Source organism: Talpa europaea (assembly GCF_964194135.1).
Source record: "Talpa europaea genome assembly, chromosome: 5".
Classification (NCBI taxonomy): Eukaryota; Metazoa; Chordata; class Mammalia; order Eulipotyphla; family Talpidae; genus Talpa; species Talpa europaea.
In genome coordinates this window covers 87,504,618-87,529,441 of record NC_140071.1, presented here as the reverse complement: position 1 = coordinate 87,529,441, position 24,824 = coordinate 87,504,618, and positions in this window count along the sequence as shown.

Here is a 24,824-nt window from a genome sequence, read left to right as displayed (position 1 = left end):
CAAAAAAGTATGTTTTTGATTCTAATTTAATGTGAGGTTTCTCAATAAGGAGGTTGGAATCTGGCTTCAGCTCTGTCTTCTGTTGTTATGTGTCTGTGTAGATCACTTCAACTCTGTATAATTTCCCCTCATTATAAATGAGTCATGTTAAATGATAGCTAAGGATACATGATTGGCCAAGTAATGCCTCTTTACCCCAAGCTTAACCCCTGGAAAAAGTAAAATAGCATAAATTGGCAGATGTGGAAAAAAAAAAGATTCTCATTTATAGTGCTAATTTATGATTTAAAATATTTTGTAAGTTTAATTATGTAAAATCTTCAATAGTGTCTCACATGGCATTTGTGGTCAATTTTCCTGAGGGTTCTGGAAAATATATTTTTTAAAGCAAAACTTATGGTGAAGAGTGGAATTTCATTGCATTGGCAATTAAGATAAATAAACATCTTTCCCTCACACTAACCTGGAGAAACAGAAGTAAATATTGTGTGGCCAATATTTACTCCATATCTCTGATATGGGGAGATTATCCTGGATTAATCTACTGGAAACCTAAATGCAATCACAGTTTCCTTATAAGGCAGAGACAGAGGAGAATGTGATACAGAGCAGGAAAAGTATATGTAGTCATGGAATGATGCAGCCAGAAGACATGGAATGCTAAAGTTCAGAAGAATCTGAACAAAGCGAGGAACAGATTTTTTTCTCTTGAGCCTCTGGAGGGAGCATGACCTTACCAGAGGAATGAAGGAACTAATAATAATGGAAGAAGAAATGAAAATAAAAATGATATTCCAAAGGATTAATGAAAACAAAAGCCAGTTTTTTAAATAGTCTAACAAGTTTCATTAAGAAAATAAAGAGAAAACTCTAATAAATAAAACCAGAAATGAAAAAGAAATTATAATAATCGTTTCAGAAATATAAAGGATCATAAGAGACTGCAATGAACATATTTATGTTAAAAAATTGGAATCTTGAAGGAATGGAATATTCTTAGAAGCATACAACCTTCTAAGACTGAATTCACACAAAGTGAAAAACCTAAGCCAATCACAAACAAGGAAATTGAAATGATAATCAAAGTTCCCCAAAAAAACCAAAGTCAAGGACCAGATGGTTTTACTAGTAAGCTCTCCCCTTCAAGGAGGAAACTAATACTTCTCCCTCTCAAACTTTTCAAAAATACGAAGAAAAATTTGATGTAGTCCCAGCTGTTTATCTTTGCCTTCACTATCACTGCTTTGGGTAATGTGTCTTTTTTTTTTTCCACATATTTATTTTTATTTATTTATACAAGCACTGGGTACAGTCAGAAGTGCGAGAAGGTGAGAGAATTCATCAGAGCCAGAGCTGGGAGCAGAGCAGGCAGAGTGAAGTATACTGCTGAGGAGAGCAGCAGGCAGCGGGAGAGGTCTGCGCACCATGTGGGACCCTCCTCCGGTGGCCGGGGAGCAGCTGGGGATCCAACTGGTGCTGCAGAGGCTGTGGGCAGCTTCACAACCCATTGCTCAACCGCTGCGCCACCGGGGAGGCCCCATGGGTAATATGTCTTTAAAGATGTTACTGAGGTGTATGTTATATAGTGTTTCGCTTATATTTCCTTCTATATATTTTATGTTTTCAGGTCTTATGTCTAGTTCTTTAATCCATTTTGAGTTGATTTTTGTGTATGGTGTGAGGTAGTGGTCAAGCTTCACTCTTTTGCATGTAGCAACCCAGTTTTCCCAGCACCATTTATTGAACAAACATTCTTTGCTCTATTGCATATTCTTTGCTGTGTGGAGATTCCACAACCTGCTAAAAATGGAGCTTCCATATGATCCAGCAATTCCACTCCTAGGTATTTACCCAAAAGATACAGAAACATTAATTCAAAAGGGCACCTGCACCCTTATGTTTATAGCAACACTATTTACAATTGCTAAGCTATGAAAACAACCCAAATGCCCAAAAATAGATGACTGGATCAAGAAGATTTGGTACATATACACAATGGAATATTACTCAGCAATCAAAAAAGATAAACTCATGCAATTTGCAGCAACATGGATGGAGCTGGAAGGGATCACACTCAGTGAAATACACCAAAAAGAAAAAGAAAAATACCAGACAGTTGCACTCACAGCAGGAATTTAGAAAAAGACAAATTATAATAAATTAAAAATCAAAATCAACAAGCAACTATAAGCCAGAGACACATTATGGGGAGAGGGGGAGAAGGGAGTAGGATCAAAACAAGGGGAGTGGGTATTGTGTGGGGACTAGAGCCAAGATGAAAATGCATACATTATGCAAAAATGAAAAATGATGTAAAATATATAAAATTATTTTTTTAAAATAGGAAGAAAAAGGAATGTTTCCAAATAAAATTTATTAAACACACATTAATTTGATACTAAAAGTAGACAAGGACATCACACACACACACACACACATACAAAAGAAGGAACTACAGGTCAATATCCTGGATGAATACAGATTCAAACATCTTTAGTAAAATCTGTGAAAATACAAGATATTGTTCAAAAAGAGATAAGAATGCACAAAGAAATGGAAAGTTATTCTTTTCTTCTGGATGGAAGAATTAACATTGTTAAAATAGCTAACTTGCCCAAAGCAACACAAAGATGGTTTAATCCTTTTTAGAGTTTCAATTAAATTATTTTATTTTTTATTTTATTTTATTATTTTTTAATATTTTATTTTATATAATTCTTACATCCTTTTTCATTTTTGCACAATGTATGCATTTTCATTTTGGTTATATTCCCCATACAATTGCACCCCTCTTATTTTGACCCTGATACTTCCTCTCTCTGCCCCCCAGTGTGTCTCTGGTTTATAGTTGCTTATTGATTTTGATTTTTACCTTGTATTAATTAGTCTTTTTCCTGGTCCCTTATTTAGGTTTTCTAAATTCCTGCTATGAGTGAGACCATCCGGTATTTTTCTTTTTCTTTCTGACTTATTTCACTGAGCATGATCCCTTCTAGCTCCATCCATGTTGCTGCAAACTGCATGTGTTTATCTTTTTTGATTGCTGAGTAATATTCCATTGTGTATATGTACTGCATCTTCTTGCAAGAAATAAAGCAAACATTACTGAAAGTTATATCAAGACACAAAAGAGCCCAAATAGCCAAAGCAATCTTTTTTTTTTTTTAAGATTTTAGTTATTTATGCATACAAGAACTGGGACACAAGCCAGAGGCATGGGGGGTGAGAGGACTCACCAGAGACAGAGTGGGGAACAGAACAGGCAGACTGACTGAAATACACTGCTGAGGGGAGCAGTGGGCGAGCCAGGAGAAGTCTGCTGCACCATGTTGGTCACCTTCCTGTGGGGATCGAACTCATGCTGCAGTGGCTGCAGATAGCTTCATAGGGCTGTGTCTTAACCCCTTGCACCACCAGGGAGGCCCCTTTTTATCTTTCCATAACTCACAGTGACTACACAAACAAATATGAAGACACCTGGAAAGTGTATTATTATGGATGACTAGCTTTTATGAGCTCAGAGTAAATAAAGAGGGTTGTATTGAGGAAAAAGGAAAACCTATAACAACAGAATGAAGGATTTGGGGTGAGAAGGATTAGTATAAATGTTTTCTCTGAGGCAGAATTATCTTGGAGGAACCTTCCCCAAAAAGACATCCAGTTAAGGCAAGGACCATAAAATATAAAGGGTAGAAGTGGGTGAGAGATACAACCAAATATCAAACAGATATATGTCACCCATGTAAGTAAAATGTGCATCATTCAAGTTCCCACATAAATGATCCAAGTGCAAAAAAAACTTTTGAACACCTGCCAAAAATAAGTAGAAACAGAAAACTCAGAAGCTGATCCATGTTTTCTTCTTTCTGTAGAATCCAAATGGCCTTATCTGGAACTATTTGAACAGCACTGCAACAACTGTAGTATTGGATTATACTCATAAGGATCAGGGATCCTATTTACCAGAAAACATGGATCAGCTTCTGAGTGCCTAATTAGTACATAGTTTTCTTAGAAAATTACCTCCCTACAGGCAAGTAGCTCTGATAAAAATGTTTATCTTTTTCTAGTCCCTATGAAGATGCATCTAACTTGAATTCCTACATGAGATTAATGAATCAAGTCACTGCCTTTTCTTGTTGGTCACTTCCCCAAAATGAGTTTTGAGGTCACATTTGCTTTCTTGAAGGTTTGTTTAATTGGCAGAAATTTGTGAGGTTAATAGTGAAGAAACACCAAAAAGGAACAAGAACATGGCCTTTAACTTATCCTGCTGGGAAGACAATAAATAAATAAATAAATAAATAAATAGATAAATAAATAAATAAATAAATAAATAAATAAATACATAAAAGAGCCAAATAGTACAGAATGCACAGAACCTAACACTAACTTGAATGAGACATGGATTGTTTTTTCTTCTAAATTTCATGATCACTTTTGGGTCACTAATGTATAATTTACTTTACTAGAAGTAATTTACTAAATGTATTCTGGAGGAATCTCTGAGATGTATCACTGAAAATGAGCAATTTGTTCCTTTCTTGTGTTATCAGGCACAACAAATTATATAGAAATAGGGGAACAAGAAATGTCATTAAATATATTGAACTGTTTGAAGTAGTGATTTTCAAACTGTGTTTCAAGGTCAGAGGCCTTATGCAAAAGGGCAAAGATGCAGTTTCAAATAGGTCAGCTCCATATTTATCTATTTTATATATTGACTTTCTACATGAGATTAAATTTAAAAATAGAATTATGCTCTAAAATAAATTAAAAAAAAACTATTGGACAGAAAAATGTGCATCTTTCAAATATATTATAAGACTATGTTCAATTATACCAGATAACAAATTAATAAAACATATCATTTTAAATTTCTGTATCTATCATTTTAAAAATATTATCATATGTATAATTTGATAATTTTAAATTATAGGGAAGTAGGAAAGAATAAAAGAGAGAGGGAAGAAGACAGAAACATTGAATTGGCTTCAAGTTTTAGTTTATTTGTCTTTAAAGTAAATTATTTAGTGCTAATTCCCCTTTAAGTCTATGAAAGCAGATTTGAAATATCCATGTGATTGTTTATTTTTATTCATAAAGCTAATATTGTTTTAAAATATGAGAATGTATCCTTAAAGACTAAATAATACTCTCAAATGATACTAAAATATTATAGGAACATACAAAACAATCTGAGTATTTGTTTAATAAAATAGTGGATAAAATTTCAGTGAAAGGTACAACTTTATAATTTTATCTTTTCATTAAAATATCAGATGATGATTAAAATTTTGTGAAATTATATGTATTTCCATGCACTGGTAAGAAACATTTTTTATTACTTTACTTGAGTCTCAAGGAAAAAGACTTACTTGAGTCTCCCTTTTTCTTAAGGTGAAACTCACATAAAATTAAACATTTTAAAGTGAACTGTTCGACAGCATTTACTACATTTGCAATGTTGTAAAACCACTACTTGTATGCAATTCCAAAACATTTTCATCATCATCCCAAAAGAAAATTACATACTTAATAAACAGTCAATCTCCAGACGTCTCTATTTCCAGCAACCACCTAGTTTCTTTCTGACTCTAGAGATTTGTTTATTCTGAATATTTCATATAAATGAAATCACGCAATGTGACTTTTATTACACCTTATTTCATTTAGCATAATGTGTTTGTGATTCATTTATATTATGGCATGTAATGGTACTTCATCCCTTTTATTATTAATAAAATTCTATGTATATACCATATAGTGCTTATTCATTCACTTGGACTATTTCTATCTTTGGCTATTATAGGTAGTGTTGCTAACAGCATTTATATACAATTATTTGCTTGAGTACCTTTTTTCAATTTTCCAGGTACATACATATCTAGGAGTGGAAATTTTGGGTCATATGCTAATTATATTTTAATGTTTTAAACTATTTATTATAGTGTCTGCACCATTTTACATTCCCAGGGGCAAAGTACAAGGATTCCAATTTCTCTACATCCATACCAATACCTGTTATTTTCCCTTGGTTGTCTTTAATCAAACATTTCTGTGATTAAATATAATCATTAGTTTAATGCAGGAATAAGTAGTTCAAAAATAATTTCATTTTTCATATAGCTTACATTGCTATATTTTTCAAAATTGAATTCCTATTCCACTTCATTCAGTGTGTGTGTGTGCATGCATGCAGATAGATAGGTAGATAGACAGATACACAGATACACAGGTGAATAGGTAAAGCTTCTGGTTTTATCAAGACCCCCACAAAAAAGATCACACATTTAAACTGTGGGAACTGCTTTCTTTAAATGGAATGCCAGGATTCATTAGGAAACCAGATAACAATCCTAGTATTTTTTTTATTACATCCCACTCAATTCCCTTAACACCATATTTTTTTTTTTCTTTTTCACTCAGTACTTTTGTTGTAGAAAATCTAGGTCAGTTATGCTGATTTTTTAGAGAAATGAGGTAATGAAAGATTTGAATTAGAAATTATTTTTAAAATATCCATACTATAAGTTTTTTCATATCTTTACATCAAGTTATTTCATAGCACAAGTCTCAGAACAACGGAAACATGGGAATTGTGTAATATCTTTTGATATTTTATTATTATTTTATGTGATTTTGCTGGTAATTTTGCTTTTTGTTCATATAGCTGTATTTTACTTTTCCATGACTATGTTATTATCTAGAATTAGTTGCTTAGGTGACTATACTCTGGACATACATAGGTTTAATGCATTTCTGCTCAAGCAGCAATCAGTCACCTGCAAAACACTGTAACTGACTGCTAAGCAGACAATTTTGACAGACTCCTCCCAGGAGATTACCACATTGTGTTTTATAATGGGCAGTTGTCAGCAGGATCACAGTCTAGGAATGTAAACCTGAAAGCAAAAATGAAAAACGAGGGAAATAATAGATGAAAGCACAGAAGAAAACCTTTAAAAAACAGAAGTATGTGTTTAAAGATCATAAAACCATGAACAATAGACAGAGCAGGCTATGAAGTGTGACCTCTGGATTAGAAAGATAAATAAAAGAGATTGTACAGGATGGTGGCCATTGTAACTTAAACATCCAACAAAAAGAAATTTAGAAAACAACAAAGGGAACATACATAGCATTTGGCAGTTTTGGCCAAATAAGTTGGAAAGGTCCAGGACATTAAGCCCAATGTAGCAGAAATAAATAAGGAATACAACTTGCACATAAATGACACAATAATTCCTAAAGACCAAAGTTCATTTGTAGAACACATGCTTTCCATTTTGAAACCTATCACTATTTGCTTATATGCACTTGTAAGTGCTTAATTAATATTTATTAGTTAGGCAAGAAGGACATTTTCATATGTAAAACATAAAGAAAACATCATTTATTACTTTCTTCTAACCTGCAGGGACATATTAATCCGTATTTATTGATATTTCCTTAGTGTCTATCCTCTAAAGCAGAATAATGTTCTTTTACTCTATGACGTACTTATCAGGAAATAACATGAGATAAACCATTTAAATATAAACAAAAGAAAGATTATTTCTTTATAAAACACTAGAGTTAGATGTTGTGAACTGGACTTCTGAAGTGGGGTATGGGTCCCCAAAGGTTTCCTTCTCCTTATCACACTGAACAAGTTGTGCACCTACAAGCAAAGAAACCAGAGCTGGTCTTTGAATCCTGTTCAAGAAGAAGACAAAGGTTCCATTGTGGCTTTTTTCTACCCAAGCAAGAGTCTTGTAGCACAGGATCTGTTCCTGAAAGGCTGAATGGAAGGAAAGCATATTTGAGAACAGATGCTGGAATATTTAAGCTTTGTTGATAGAAGCTACAAGTGACAGGCCTGGTCTGATTGGCAAATATCTACTCTCCCTAAGCTATACAATGATGCCTTCTTTTGACTAAGACAATGAAGATGGCTTTGCATCAAAGAAAAAAAAGAAAGAACAATAACAAAAAAACTATTCTAGTATTACACTTGTTCACCTTCTTTTTATAAGTAGCATAATAGAATAATAGAACAGATAAACAAAGTCACAAAGACAGAAGATTCACAAACATAGGAAAAATGAGAGAATAGTTCTTTAAAGAGAGGGTGGGAAATATTGAAGACTTTTATTAAAGTGGGGGTGGTGGGGAATGCTTAAGAATCAAAAGAAGTTTGTGTGAAGACCAACAAATGAGTATCAGTAATGCCTCTGGAAAAAGAATGTTACAAAAAAAATAAAAGAATGTTACAGAAATTTTAAAGTATGTCCATTAATTACAGAAATTCCACCATCATTAATTCTTTGGAATTTAAATATAAACATGTGTATACTATTGGGCTGCATTATTTATGAACAAATTTATATAAAACCTGTTCATAATGATGTCACAACAAATGTATCTAGTAATACATACAGTATGATCAGCTCATCACACAAAGTGAGTTTGATTCTATATAATCTTTATTTATTTATTTATTTTTTAAAGATACACTTTTTTTTTCCAAATTTTTTTTTTTATGATTTATTTATTTATTTATTTATTCATACAAGCACTGGGTACAGTCAGAAGCACGGGAGGGTGAGAGAATTCACCAGAGTCAGAGCAGGATGCAGAACAGGCAGAAGGACCGAAGTACACTGCTGAGGGGAGCAGCGAGCGGCAGGAAAGGTCAGCGCGCCATGTGGGACCCTCCTCTGGTGGCCGGGGAGCAGCCGGGGATCGAACCGGCACTGCAGAGGCTGCGGGCAGCTTCGCAACCCCGCGCTCAACCGCTGCGCCACCGGGGAAGACCCTATAAAATCTTTAATAGAAACATTATAAATAAGGTATTGCTGGGCCTCCCCGGTGGCTCAGCGGTTGAGCACTGGGTTGTGAAGCTGCCCGCAGCCTCTGCAGCGCCGGTTCGATCTCCGGCTGCTCCCTGGCCACCGGCAGAGGGTCCCACATGGCGCGCAGACCTCTCCTGCCGCCCGTTGCTCCCCTCAGCAGTGTACTTCGGTCCTTCTGCCTGCTCTGCTCCCCACTCTGGCTCTGGTGAACTCTCTCACTCTCCCGCGCTTCTGACTGTACCTAGTGCTTGTATAAATAAATATTTTTTTTAAAAAAGAAATAAGGTATTGCTGGTGTCTATAAATTTAGGATATAACAAAAGTGATTCAGACATCATTAGGCAAAGGATGCTGTTTGTGTGTCCGCATATTCACCTGTTTTATAATTTCAAATATGTTTGATCAATGAGTTCAGAGGTTTCTCTTAAGGTTAATAAAGTAATATTGATAACCATTAATTAAATACTATAGGAGCAGGTTATAATTTAGTAAACATAAAGAACTAAATAATAAATTCAAGTAGCACAGGTAGAGTTACAGTGACGTTCCTGCAAATCACCAATACCTTCTTAGACATTGACGATACCTTAGGCTCCCGACAAGCAGATCTGTATGGATCCTTTTGCTCTTTCATCAGCTTCCATTATTTTTGTGGTAATTTATATTGTATATAGTATTTTACTAAAATATGTCAGACTAATTACTTCTTTTTATTAGAATTGGTGAGAAAGTTTCAAAACTTCTCAGTGGTTGAGAAAACATGAAAGTTTAGGGAGGTCAGAATCCTAGTTCTGTGACCTTGGATGAGTGGCATACAAGATTCCTCTTCTATGAGAAAGCAGAACATTCCCATTTGGTATGATTTAGTGGATTATTTGGACAATAGCTCAATGATTTTTCTGTGTAAGTTAATGGCAATAGTTTCCCCAGACCCAAAAATGATCTACAATAATAAAATCATACCAGATAGGGAGTTTTACTTTCACATATAGGGGGAAACACTTTTACCCTTTATACTACTTGCAGCAAAATGGAACAATCTACCAGTCAGAGTCCTGTGAGGATTTGAGACAGCTTGCACAGGGAATGATGCTATGTACATGATTAATAAATGGAATATCTGTTGGTTTGTTTTTTTTCCCTCAACTTTTTCTAGGTTCAGTCTGAAAATTGCAATGATTTTCTTTCTCAAAAATTTTTTTTGATCCAATTGTTATTGCTCTATTCCTTTAACAAATTGTTGATACGACATCCATGTTAAACAGTTCAGAGAGTAAGGGTTTCTTAGATGTGTACACAAAATCAATGAGTTATATATATATATATACACACATACATAAATACACATACATATATATGTAGAGAAATATTCTATCAAATGTCTATCAAATGTCTTATTCTATCAAACATCTTCTACTTCAGCTGTAGTAAGGGTTTCTTCAGTTCTCCTAACTTGTGTGGGGGCAACTTAACCAAAGACTTGATGGAGTTGAAGGAGACTTACTTTGAAGAAACACCAAAAACTCTCAATCAGATATTGGCAATAATGTTCCTTAAATTCCTTTTGGCAACCATGCCACTTGGGGTTTCTCATTGACTTTGTTCCATAGAGCACACATACTTAAGCTACCTCACTCAATCTTTTTCATAGTACCCCATTTTTTCTACTCCTTTTTATTTAATTTAGTCCCTCAATAGTTTTTGTTTTCCAAGAGACCTTTCATGTTATATGTCATATTATTTTCCAAAGTCCTTAAGCAACAATGCCATTAAATTTCTATATGAAGGATTAATTTAACTTTTTTTTCACTGAAAGGCAAAAAAAGAGCAAAAGATAGTTCAGTCAGTTTGATCTTAGAGTGGGCACTGATATACCACCAGGATGCCCCTTCAGGACAGAAGGATTTCTTTCCTAGCTATTGGTAACTCCTATGTAAGTTCTGGAACTGGCTCAAATGAAGAGAATCTTCTGGAGCAGGGACTTATTCCCATTCTAGCGGTAGCCCAGACTTAGACACTCATCAAGGTACAGGTAAAAATGTCGTGGCCTCTCTCTTGAACTCAAGAACTTTGACCCGCTCTCTCAGCTTCAGTGCTCCCTGTGGGACCAGTCAACTAAGCTGAAATTGTTGCCATGGCAATGCTGCAGCGCCACCTCTCTCTCTGTCCAATCCTATGTTTCTCCTTTACTTCCACAGCATTAATCCAGAGACTATTCACTAATAAGCTCGTTAATGGACTTTTCATCTCAGAATCTACTTCCCACCCACCCCAACCTGTCACAGTCCCTAATTTATGTGGAGAGTCTTAAAAAAAAAAATTAGAATAAGAGAGAAAGTGTGAAAATGAAGAACCAAGAGCTTTAACACTTAAGAATAAAAATTTTATTTGTAACATCTTGGCAGTATCAATTTGGCAACAAGAGTGCAAGTAAGAAGAGACTGAGATAAAACAACAAAAACTAAATGATCCAAATAGAAACCTTTCATTGCACTACAGAAGTATTTCTCTGTACCAGTCAAAACAACATGTTAGGATTTAAATTATCTTTGTGCTTCCAGCAGTTTTGAAGTATACAGTGTTGTCTTTACACAATACAAATTTTTTAGTCCATTGGTTGCAAGTCCAAAGATTCTTACTTCTTGAATAAATGTAGTTGCAGAAGATAAATGCCTAGTTATGAAAAGTAGGAATATTTTAACAAGCTACTTAAAAAAATTATTCCCCAAAGACATTGGCTGTAATAACCAATGAAAAATATTTCCTTGGTTTTAGTCATGGTAGGTTCACATCTGGCATTTGGTCAATCACTCATTAAATATTAATTAGCATTATTTATGCAATTTCAATGCTCCTTTACCCTTTTAATGGGAGAAGACATGAAGAAACAGATTTTCAAGGAACAGGTTCTTTCTCATCAATTGCAGTTTGTTTATCCAATTTAAGTAAATTTCTTTTTCTCATTTCCTTTTACCTTAAGCCTAAAATAGAAACAATAAGTTAAGTTAAGGAGAAGAACTTTACTTCTCAGAATGCAATTTCCTTCCAAATAAAAATGTCATTCATTTAATTACTGTTAAGAGGAGAAATCACTACCCTGGTTTTGCATTTCTTGAGTTTATGTTTTCAGTTTTTTTTTTTTAAAGCCGTGAAATAATTACATATAAAATAAATCTAAAACTGAGGCATTTTTATCTACAAATTTGACTCTTAAATATGTTAAGAGTTTAAAAATCATTCGGAAATATTTTTAATTTTTAGACTAGTAACATGCATCAGTTAAGTCATATTAAAACACACACACACACATTTAAGTTGCTGTTATGTGCCAAGTCTTGCATACAAAGAATTTCAGAGGAAACACATGACTGCCTGCCTACTTAGCAGAAATTCACCCTCTAGTGAGGAGACCAAGAAAAAATTAGTAATTATACTGTAGTGAGAAGAGCGCTATAGGGCCTCCCTGGTGGTGCAGCGGGTTGATTGCTGAAGCTGTCTGCAGCCTCTGCAGCACGAGTTCAATGCCTGGAGGGCTGGAGAGATTCCCACGTGGCAGGCAGACCTTTCCTGCCCCGCCTGCTGCTCTCCTCAGCAGTGTCTTCGGTCCATCTGCCTGTTCTGCTCCCTGCTCTCTCTCTTGAATCCTCTCACCCTCCCGCGCCTCTGAGCTGTACCCCAGTTCTTGTATAAATAAATCTTAAAAAAAAAGAGCGCTATAACGGACCTGTGCACAAGGAGTTGAGAGAAAGACTAATTCTGAAGAAGGGGTCATGATCAGGGAACATTTGCTTATAGAGCCTTATTCATGCACAGATATGAAGTGAAATGAGGGAATAGACAGGATAGGGTGAAGGGACATATTCAAAGCTGCAAGTTGTGAGAGATCCTGGCATATCCTGAGAATGGTGTTTCTACATCATTAGGCAAAATATTGCGTGTGTGTCCAGGCACGTGTGTACATAGCAGCAGATATGACTAAATATGAATATAATAAGAAATTAATGAAGGATCTTGTATGCCTTATTAAGAATTTTAATGTTATCCTGAAATCTGTGGGGATTCTGTGAAAGATATTCCAAGAATCTTAACCAGCAAAGACTGAAGCAAGGAAAGTAGGTGAATAGAAGAAATGAAAGACATTCTAAAACGTATTTTCGCTTGATTGAAAAACAGAGAATTGGAGGAAAAGAACACTGACTTTTAAGCAGCAGAGACGGGGAGGTAATCGTGGCACATTTCTGTCTGCTCTGGGCTGGGACTTTGGCTGACGTGGGCAGGAAAGGACAGAAAAGTCTCCACTCTCTGCCTTTTCTTGCGCATCAAGACTGTTTGCCACATAGGAGTGAACAGGAAATTCCCAAGGCCAATTTTTATCAGTGTGATACCCATGAAAATGGGAGGTTCTGGGGTTCCCTGGCCGACCTAAAGAAGGGTGGAGCTGAGCAGCGAGAAGAAGCTAGAAAAGGCTGGGAAATGAAAGGATGGAGGCTGGAAAAGGAAGAAGGAGAGAGAAGACTAAGACCTGGAGGAGGCACGTAGAACAAAAACATATGAAGAAGCTGCGCTTGCTTCTTGGTCTTGGACTGGTACCAGGGACTTGGAGGACGTGGACAGAGACACTTGAAAGAGACAGAGACATGGCTCAGAGATCATGGGAAGGCTGACAGTGGCCAGCCTTGATCTTATATTTTTATTTAGCTCTTTTCCTTCCAGACTTGCCTGGCCCCTTCCATACCTTTCCTGTGGGTCCCCACCAGAAGGTGCCTTAGACTTGTGGCAAGCATTAGGGTCTCAGCCGTACTTCTTTGGGCCAACTCTGTTTGGTTGGGCATTTACCCATCAGGGAATGGGAAACATTGGGTTTTTAATGGGAAACTATTTTAACTATATTCTTTCTCATCCCTTTTCTCTATTGCACACTAGCTGTATTAAAGTTCTTTCTTATTGAAATGTTTTGTTTTATGTGGCTGTAGGGTAAATGGTTTTTCAGGCTATTCTGTCCTGCCACCATTAGGATTGCCCTGCTTAATGGGGCACCTGCAGTTGTTACATTGTTGTAAACTGTCTTGTTTACTTCTGGGGCCATGGAAGGATTATTGAGATAGTCACCAGGAGAAGCAGAGGCAAGAGGGGAGAGGCCTGAGAGAGAAGGGGAGAAAAGAAGCCAGAGAAGCCCAGAGTGAAGACTTGCTGGGGGAAGGAGGCCTACGAGCCTCCTGGCCCCCCAGCACCCCTGCCTGCCACATACCTGTTTGCCACACTACATGTAAAAGTTCAATAAAAGCCTGAGAAAGCCACAGAGGGCTCCAGGACTCTCCTCTACCCATCTGCCAGATCATAGGAAACCTGCTCAGTGGTCATCCTGCCGCTACAGTGGCGAATGGCAGAACTCATTTAGAACAGGCAGGGTGGGGGTCCTGGGGTGCCTCTCATTCTGCTGGCTAACAATTTGGGTTTTAAACAATTACTTGGGTGAACTCAAAATGTTTCAACTACTACTCTACTATTTAGAGGTTTTTAGAGTCAGAAGATTTTTTTTTTATTTACTTTTTATTTATTTATTTTAAAGATTTATTTTTTATTTATTTATACAAGCATTGGGTACAGTCAGAAGCGCAGGAGGGTGAGAGAATTCACCAGAGCCAGAGCGGGGAGCAGAGCAGGCAGAAGGACCGAAGTACACGGCTGAGGGGAGCAGCAGGCAGCAGGAGAGGTCTGCGCACCATGTGGGACCATCCTCTGGTGGCCGGGGAGCAGCCGGGGATCGAACCGGCGCTGTAGAGACTGCGGGCAGCTTCGCAACCCAGCGCTCAACAGCTGCGCCACCGGGGAGGCCCCCCCTTTTTTTTTTTTTTACTTCACTCATGGGAGCACAGACAGGCAAAGGAAAGCCCGCATATTTCTTGTACTACTGTGGACAGGATAAAAGAAAACCTACCAAAATGAAATCACTAGGTGTGTCTCTACATCTGCATGCCTGAAAGCGTGTGCTCACACCTATCATGACAGGTGGTCTTACCTCAAATCACACCAGCTGAGCATTATCTGAATAGCCTTGTTGTAGCCATTCTGTCTTTGATTTTCTTTGTATTTTTTTCTGAATCTACAAATATCAAATCAGATCTATTCTTTATTTTTCCTTATGATGTGATCTATTTATTTTGGGAAAGAAGTGAAGAATATTCAGTCCTCTCTAGGATATCACTCTCAATCAAACATTTGAAGATTATTTTGGAAATAATACAAAATCTGTACTTTAAGCTATTTGGAATGTGCTACAGATAAATGTGTTTGTAGATTACATAAAGTTTTCTCAAAAAGATCAGCAATTTGGGGTTAAAATATATAAACATGATTTGTCAAATATAGTCAAACCTGTCTTCAGACTTCATTTCCTGTAGTCACTATAAAACATCTTCTTATTAAGAATTAAATAAAACTGAATAAAGGGTAAGCTTGCATTTTGTTTCTCTTTCCTGGCGATCTGATTTTAAAATGAAATTCAGATGATAAAAAATTAACATTAATGTAAAAAAAGGGGGTTAATTTGATGTTGCCATTGGCACACTGCAGACCAAGGAATAGCTCTAAATTTAACCTTTTTGAATTTCACATTCACTGTGTCAAAAGGGGCTTTAATGAGGAGGCTAGTAAGATCATGACTGTGGAATGTGTTAAGCTCTTTTATTTACAGAGAAATAAGCAAATGTGAGATTTTTATCATCATTGTCATTATCATTGGCTTCAAGGGGAATTTGTCTTTCATAACTCAGTGGGTGAAAAAAAGATAAGAACATGGATGCTGGTTTTCAAATAAACATCAGGGTCATAAATTCAAGGAGAAGGTAAAGAAACAAAGAGAAAATCACCCTTTCATTGATTTCATTGATACATAAGTGATGAGAACCAGCTCGAGCAAGACTGAATTCTAAATAAACTACTAGGTCAAAACAAAACATACATTTTTTTCTTTGACGTTAACTTCAAAAGACAAGCAAATTCGCTTTGAATATACTCAACAGTTTTTCTTAATCCATGTATTAATGGAATTTTCCTAATGTTTAATGTTGCCTATATGAATGAAAAATATAGCAGATGACTTCTGTTCCATTAATCTGAACATAGCTATTTGGTTCTAAGAAGTAACATCTATAATCTTCCATTTTGAAATGGATGGCACTATTGAGAAGAAAATCTTAGCCTTCTATGATTGTTGGTATTATAGAAGTGAAATCAAAAGTGACACATTTTAAACATAGCTTAATATTTGTTTTTTTTTAGCACAACTGAGAGCAAAAAGACAAATCTGTCTCATATCTAAAACTGCTTATTGAAATGTAAATCACAGCAAGTGACATATGTAGTAGTACCTAAATAGACAAACAGTAGAAAAAATAAAAATGTATCACCTCTGTACATCCATTTGTCTTCTGACAGCATGAGTAAAACTTAAGTCAGATGCAATTAAATGGACTGAGACTTTAACAGTGACTTTTGAACTGCTTGAATTAGCACAATCAATCCTCATGAATTAAGCTATCAGTGATCTATGATATAATTAAATTCCATAATCAAAAAATGCTACAGTGCATGCAGTGTCACTTGTGCTCTTTCTAACACTGAATTTTAACTACTGCTGGCTAACTCTTCCTGCAGGGTTGTGTAAAACTCCATCTGGCACACTAGACACTAACATTATGAAACACGGTTTCTTTTCCATTCTTCAATTTAGGCTGACATCTGGTGGTCTAGGGAAACGACTAGTAATGCTTCCGAATGTAAACCAACCCATGATGTGGCTTTTTAAAATAATTTTTTCACTTTTCCCTTTGTCTTTTTGAAGTGCTTGAAATTGCAACCAAGCCAGTTAATTACATGGAAACTCACACAGCATAACAATTTAAATGCAGAACAACAAGGGTGAAGAAAGTGACCTTCATGTGATGAATTACATACATATAAGTATATTGAACTCTGTAGTGACTTAAAAAGCATAAATAGAAAGAACCATATATTGGTCAATTAGACCCACTCAGAAAGGGTACTAATTTAATGGCGCCACATTGGGAATCATAATGGGAGTGTGCTACATGTAAGATTCCCTTCTTCCTTTCTTTATGTCAGACTAGTTGGTGGAAGGGAAATGAAGAGAATGAGGGGGAGGGGTAGAAAGAGCTAATGTGTATAATCAGAAATTGATGTTTAAGCAGCCATGAGGTGGTGTTAAAACGCTTTTATCTTTTCTTTGGGAAGAAGGGGGCACTCCCACAGTAAGTGGCAGTCCAGATGGCACAACACATTGGGCAAGAAGAAGAAGCAATTCAACTCCCCCTACTCCTAGGATTTAAAAAAAAAAGCTCCCATTAATTTGCTATGGTATATTTCACTAATTACCAAACATAGAGGAACAGAATGATGCACTGTTGGCCCTATGACTTTCATAACATTTGTATTATTTACTAGCATGGTAGAAGCAAAAAAGAAAAATAATCCTTTGATCTTTCACACTTTCAGTGGTTAGCTATATCATGAAGAGGAATACTAAATCTTCATAAATGTGTATTTTTCTGTTTGATTATTATTTTTCTCTGTGTGTGTCTTATAAATCTGATTGTAAATAGTATAGGAAATCAATGTGATGCATGAATTAATGTCTTTGTCCTATGTCCATAGATCTGAAACATTCTAGATTGATAGAATTATAGAAAAAGATCCCTGTTATGAAATACAACTACAAACAAAAACAACAATAACAATAACAATTTTAACTTTGTCGCAGAAAGACCATTGGGAATGTTTGGTTTGGTCTGTATTTCCACTTAACCTTGTGTCTGTGAAAAGGTTATTGGAAGTAGTGCCAATTACATTGGTACTTTTGAAACGTGTCCAGGTCCTCTAGGAGGTAGCCTCAAGCTGCCAATACCTAATCTCATAAAGGTCACTGAAAAGTTCAAATGAAATGGCTTTTAGTTACTATAAAATTCACTTGAGTTGAAATGAGTAAACCAAAGTTAAAATGTTTCCACATGCTCTTATCACCTGTTATTTTTTTCCTTTAAGAGTGAATTTCTATTCTATAGCTCCAGATCTTTCAAGAAAGATTTATTTTCTTCTAATAAACTTATAATTAATATATAAGCTTTTAAAAAAGGAGAATGAATACATGTCTATAAGAAAAATTTCTACAACATACTTTCAACTGGAAAAGCAATATCATTTTAGTAGACTTTAGTAGCCCTCTTTCTTTTTTAAAGATTTATTTATTTATACATATAAGAACTGGGGTGTAGACCAGAAGTGCGGGGGTGGGAGCATATTCACCAGAGTTTGTGGGGAGCAGAACAGGCAGACTGACTGAAATACACTTCTGAGGGGAACATGGGGTGTGGCAGGAGAGGTCTGCTGTACCATGTGAGTTGCTCCCTGGCCGGGCGGGGATGGGACTCATGCTGCAGTGGCTGGCAATAGCTTGATAGTGCTGTGTCTTTAACCTCTGTGCCAGTAGAGAGGCCCCTAATAGCCCTGTTATATTCATTAAGGGCTAGGGTAGAGAAGAACTTAGACTAATTTTATGAGTACTCAGATATCTTACATTGATTATTGATTGTTAATGAATGAGATAGAAAAATTACACACCACTTCTTTTGTCTTTGGGCTTTATGGCTTCTCAGAATTTAAATATATTCCATGGAATCTCTTTTAGAATTATGTCTTATCTTACCAGTTTAATTTTTTTTTTTTAGAAATATAAGTTTTTTCACAAATGTAACTTCCATTTTTTCTAGCTCATCTGGAGTGGGTATAAAAATGAAAATGTTCAGAAGAGCAATATTATTTCTATGGTAATATAATAAGATAGCTTTATCTTCTGCAAATGTTAGGGGGAAGGATGTCCTGAGCAAACTCCATACAGGTTTTGTGGACACCAACCCCACTCCAGACCAAAGCCACCAAGACACTGGGAACTACAAATCCCATGATCACCAAAGGGATGGCTGCTGGGACCTGAGGGAGGAGTTAAGCAGCCAAAAATGGCTTATGCTTGGTATAAGAACTGCCATGGGGCCAGGGATCGCTCTCTTGACCTCACAACACTTGGCTTTTCACCAGCTCTTAGCGGGTCATTGGGATTGCAGGTCAGCATAAGGTGTAGGACTCATTCACAAATTTATCTCCCCCTTTTCTCCCTGAATTATTCATTTCTTCATCTCCCCTTCTCTTATAAATAACTTTTATTAACCCTTTGTGTGTGCCTGCAGTTTAGCATTAATAAGTCCCTTTTAAGCACGCCAGTGAGGACCCACAGTCATGCAACTCGTTTCATATTGGGGTTGCCCTGTAACACAAAGACTTTTATACATAAGTCTCAAAAGTGTTTCTGTATGTTCTTGCACCAATCCTCTATTCTGAGGCTTCCATTGCCAGTAACCGACATGAAACTTATTCATTAGTTCTGCCAATGCCTCTCCACTGCCATCTCTGCTATCATCTCCTCAGTCAATGAACAAAAGCCGAGTAGGTCCATTGTCAGTTCTTGCAGACAGTAAGAGAATTTGGAGACTTTGGTATATTTTGCAGTCCTTCAATGCTGAAACAGGGAACCATATAGACAGGCAGACAGACAGAAAGCAAGAGATACTCCAACACTGAGAGAGGCAGAAGAGCAACTCTACTGCCCAGCCCTCTTTACATTGTTTAGTGCCCATAGACAAACAACCAATACTAGGTTGCAAATGCAAGGCCCATCTGTTGTTTGCTAGATGTGCAATTGTGGAAAACATACCATTTCAAGGTATGGGCAGTCTATTGTGTGGAAAAATAGCCTGATTTTCTCATTTTTCTTACATACCTCTATCATCAATCCTTCCTAATCATTCCTTCTTTCTTCCCTTCCATCACTCCTTATCAAGGAAAAAGTTCTTCTAATATATATAACCACTAAGCTATGATTGGACATGTAGTTACCATGTAATTTTTTAATATGCTACCAAAGGTGAAAAATACAGAGCACTATCAGAAAGTAGCAGGATACTATGAAACTTGCAGGCAAGATTCAAGAACTGGATCTTTTTCTTCCTAGTGAGGTAGACCTGTAACAGGATCCCCGTGGTTCCAGGATCGTGGTGCCGTGGCTGTGTTGCTGGGCTGCCTCAGCAACCAGATGCAGCAGACATTGCCAAGCTCCACTACACCCCAGCATGACACCATCAAAACTGGTGCAGGGTGGATTTTCAAGCATTTGCCAGGCTTAGATTTTGAAGATGTGCGGGTAAGGTTTAAACCTGAGTGGCAACATGCAACTTTGAAGCCAGCACAGTTTATAAATCAAACTAATCGTGTTTGAGCTCATACCAGCATCAATCAAGTCTTTGATATGGCACATTTTTAAGAATAGGCCAACCAGGTCTGAAAGGTGTGAACCTTGAAAGGAATATAAACCAGAGGGATTCTAACTCAGACCTTTGCTTTAGAGACTTAGTCCTTGAGACAATCACTTCTGACCTCCAATTCAAACCACCATCCAATTGCTGGTACCAGATCCTGTCCCACCTTTGGGTGTTATCCTGTGCCCAGAATCTCTAAAAAGCTGCATAGTTGGTATCTGATCCTCCACATTGCTGCCTGCAGACTGACATTGACCAGTTCAGTCTTCAATTGCTGCTGCTGGTTGCTGTGGTGCTACTACAGCAGTACCACATGTGACTATCTCCAGCCTCCAGCCGCCCCTATGAGTTGGGTCCTGGTCCACCACTTAATGGCATGCCACCAACTTCAGGCTTTCATCAAAGTGACAATAACATCTTGCAAGCTGCATGAGCAGATTTTGATTTGGACCACTAGACACTATCTGGGGTAGGACAGATGGCCATTTATGGACTTAGAAACTTTCTCCTTTTTTTCCCCATTTTTTCCTTTGTTAATATATCTTGTTTGTTGCACTCTGAGCCTGAGTCATGTCTTGATATTGTGAGCACATGGGTGAGGATACATGAACCGTGATATTTCTCCCAGCTTTGCATGGTTTCAGAACTAGATTATTTTTAGTAGACAGTTTAATTGGTATTATTATTGCTGGATAGTACTCTGATAATGCTGCTAAAGATTATTTTTCATAACTACACAGACCCATTTTTGAAACTTATGAACAGGTGATAGCCATAGAATACATGATAGACAAAATTCAAATGTCAAATTATAATAGTTGTTTCACTATAGCTGTTATTAAATTTTTTTCTCTACTATAAGATAAGAAATATTGGTCATATTATAAATATATCACCTTTCTGTAGATATAAATAGTAAATGTAAATAGTTAAAAAGGACTAGTAATGTGGAAAACTTTTAGAAAGTAGATTTAGTAAACTTTATTGACAATTATAAAAAAAAAACCAAAATTACTGAAATTCATATTGAACCACTAAATCTCTCAAAGAGCCAAAGCAATTCATACAAAAAAAAAAATTAAAAGAATGGTGGTACTACACTCCCAGACTTTATACTGCAGGCTATAGTAATACTAGAGTAAAAAAAGACACACAGTCCAATGGAATAGTATTGAGAGTTCATAAATAAACTCACATGTACATGGACAATTAATCACCAACAAAGGAGCCAAAAGTATACCTTTGAAAAAGGAAATAATCCTCAACAAATTGTTTTGGGAAAACTTGATGAACACATAGGAAAAAATGAAACTAGATCACCATCTCACAAGTCACACAAAATCAACTCAAATTGGGCTTAAAACTTGATTATAAATAACAATAGCATAAAACACATTGAAGAAAACATGGTCAAAACACTCCATGATAATAGCTTCAGTGATGTATTCATGGATTAGTCTCCAAATCCAAGAGAAAAAATATTAACAAGTGGGACTACATCAAACTAAAACACTTTTGTTCAGAAAAAGAAACTATCATTAAAACAAAAAGACACACTGCTAAATGAGAGAAAATGTCAGTATATTGTTCATCTGACAAGGGGCTAATATCCAAAATCTATAAATAATTCATACAAATCAACAAAAATAAAACAACACAATCAAAATGGGTAGAAGTGCTAAGTAGATACTTCTTTAATGAAGAGATACAGATTTCCAACGAATCTATGAAATAATGGTCATCATCACTTATTATCAGGGAATTGCAAATCAAAACCATAGTGAGATGCCACCTCACACCTGTGAGAATGGCCCATATCACAAAGGCCAGAAAGCACGTATTTGGATTAAAGGGAACCCTTATACACTGTTGGTGGAAATGTAGAATTGTACAGCCCTTGTGAGGCTTCTGAAAATATTATAAAAAGTTTTGTCATATGATCTAGCAATTCTACTCATAGGCATATATCTACTGAAGAATGCAAAAACAATAATACAATCTGTATTCATTGTAGCACTATTTATAATATCCAACCTATGGAAGCAGCCTAAGTGCCTCAGTGTGGATTAAGAAGATGTGTAAATATAAACAATGGAATTCTACTCAATGATAAAAAGAAAAGGAACTCTTGCCATTTGCAGCAACATGGATAGACCTGGAGGGGATAGTACTAAGTAGAAAAAGACTGAAGGAAAAAGACAAATACTGAATGGTATCAATTACCTGTGTAATATAGAAAAACAAAAACAAAAAAAGGGTCAGTTAAAACCAAACAAGTAACAAACCTTAGAAATATGACTGCAGAATTGAGGCTGTCAGAGTTGGGGGGAAGTGGAGAGTAGAGGATAGAAGGGGTCCAATAAAAATATGGTAAGCCCATTGGAAGCACATGGATGCTTACGTGGTAGGCATTGTACAGTAACATATATCTAAAGAGATTTGAACATATACCCTACTTAAGATACAGCACTGTAAGCTGGTGTTATCTCAAAAGAAAAATGATACAATCTTTTTAGAAGCATTAAAGAACATTTATAATTGATAATACAATAATGTTTGAATACCATTACTTTAATTCAATCTAATATTAGTTCCTAGATATTAAAGGTCCACTCCAGAAACTTAGAGCCTTTTCCAATTCTAGCCATTGATTCTACTATATACTTTCAAGTCACAGGGGCCCTGGTTTGAGACCAGGCTACTGTGCCAGTCTGTGTGGATGGCATACACACAAGGTGGTTCATCTGAACAAGCAGATTCCAATTCCAGATGGTGAGCTAGTGTAGACATGGAGATTAGATGCCTCTTTTGTCAGGCAGCCAAGAATTCTTAGGAAGGCCCGATATTTGTATTCCAGGAAAGAAAGAATTGGATAGAGGCACCTATCATGTCTACTAAATTTTTCTTGGTACTGAGGGAACAATTGCTCCTTTGTTGAGAGGCTGCATTTTTGTTGTTAATGTTTTTTTTTTTTACCCTTATAGTTATAGCAAAGATTAAAATGGTTGACATTGGTTTATCTCTTTTAAGAGTCAGTGCTTTTCCTGCTTAACTTTCTGTAGTTCCAGAAGCCATTCTGAATAAGAACATGTATACCAGGAAGCAGTTTACTTGATCCATTCCTTAAAACTTTTCCTTCTAACTTCTTTTATTGGTAGATGCCCACATGACATGATGGGAACCAGAACCCAGAAAGTGAGTCAGTCAAAGGTGAATTGAGCCTTCCTGAATGTGGGGCTTTTTTTTAAAACACTGTTTACTGCTTAAACCTGCTTTAAACATTTATGTGACACAGTTTGTAAACATTTCTTTCTCTTCTCACATATGTAAACTGGAATTTTCATTATTAGAATAACATTTAGTTGATGATTTTTTTTTTTTATTTTATAAATAAAAAGTAGGCACCTACCACTACATTTGGCACTGGAGATAAAGCATAACTAAGTAATCATCCAACCAATAGTATATGATATAATATTTCAATAGATGTACACAAAGAACTAAGAAGTGGAAAAGGATGATTATGTCTAGGTACAAGAGGGAGTCAGTGAAATTAAGACTTGGGGAATGACTGTACTTAGTATAGTGTTTCATAAAAAAGAATGAAAAACATGATCTGTGAAAGTAGTAGACACAAAGTCAGCATATGGAGGAGTGTGTATGATTGCTTAAATAATTAAAAGTTTTGGGAATCTGCTGAAAGAAGTTAGCAAATAGTGTGATCATATTTCTTGCAACATGGAAGATAAATTTGAATGCTGGGCAGTTCTAGTGTAATCAGCATGGATAATCTCTGTAGTCAGGTAGTTTCTCAGTTGGGGCTGCTGGTACAGGATGATCTCACAAACATGTCTGGCCCTTGGAGGTGTGCTTGTTCTTAGGGTATGCAGCTGAGGTAACTCATGTCAACCACATCTAAGAGTATCCTGTCCTTCTCCCCCAGGAGAACAGCCTGGGGCCAGGGAATCCAAAACAGTAAAAATGTCAAATACCACAGAGTACTTGCTGTTCAAACCTCTACTTAACTTACATTTGTTATTGTACTGTATCCAAATCTAGAGTCAGTATGAGAAAGAACAATTGGGAGCCATTACTATAACAATTTTCCATAAAAGGTGTGCATTGTTGATGGTGACAATTATGGTAGATTATCTTATTTAAAGTAGTAGCAAGAAAACATTTAATATTGCAACATTCATGAGTGACATTTTGAAGAAAAGGCAAACATGAAAATCAAACATTTTAAAGGAAATTATTCTTCAGAGAAACCTGTTACTAAGAATATCTTCTATTTGTTGACTAGCAAATGATTGACATACATTTTATAACTTAGTATCTACAGAAAAGCTGCTAGGTAGCAATTATTACTCCTTTTGCAGAAATTTAGTTTGAGCTTCTGCACAGCAAGAGACTATAACTAAAACAAAGAGAAACCCCACCAACTGGGAGAACATTTTTGCACACAACACTAATGATAATGGACTGATCACAAAAATCTGCAAAGAGCTGATTAGACTCAACAACAACAAAGAAAATAATCCTGTCAAAAAATGGGCAGAAGAGCTAAAAAGAAACTTCTCTGAAGAGGAAATACAAATGGCCA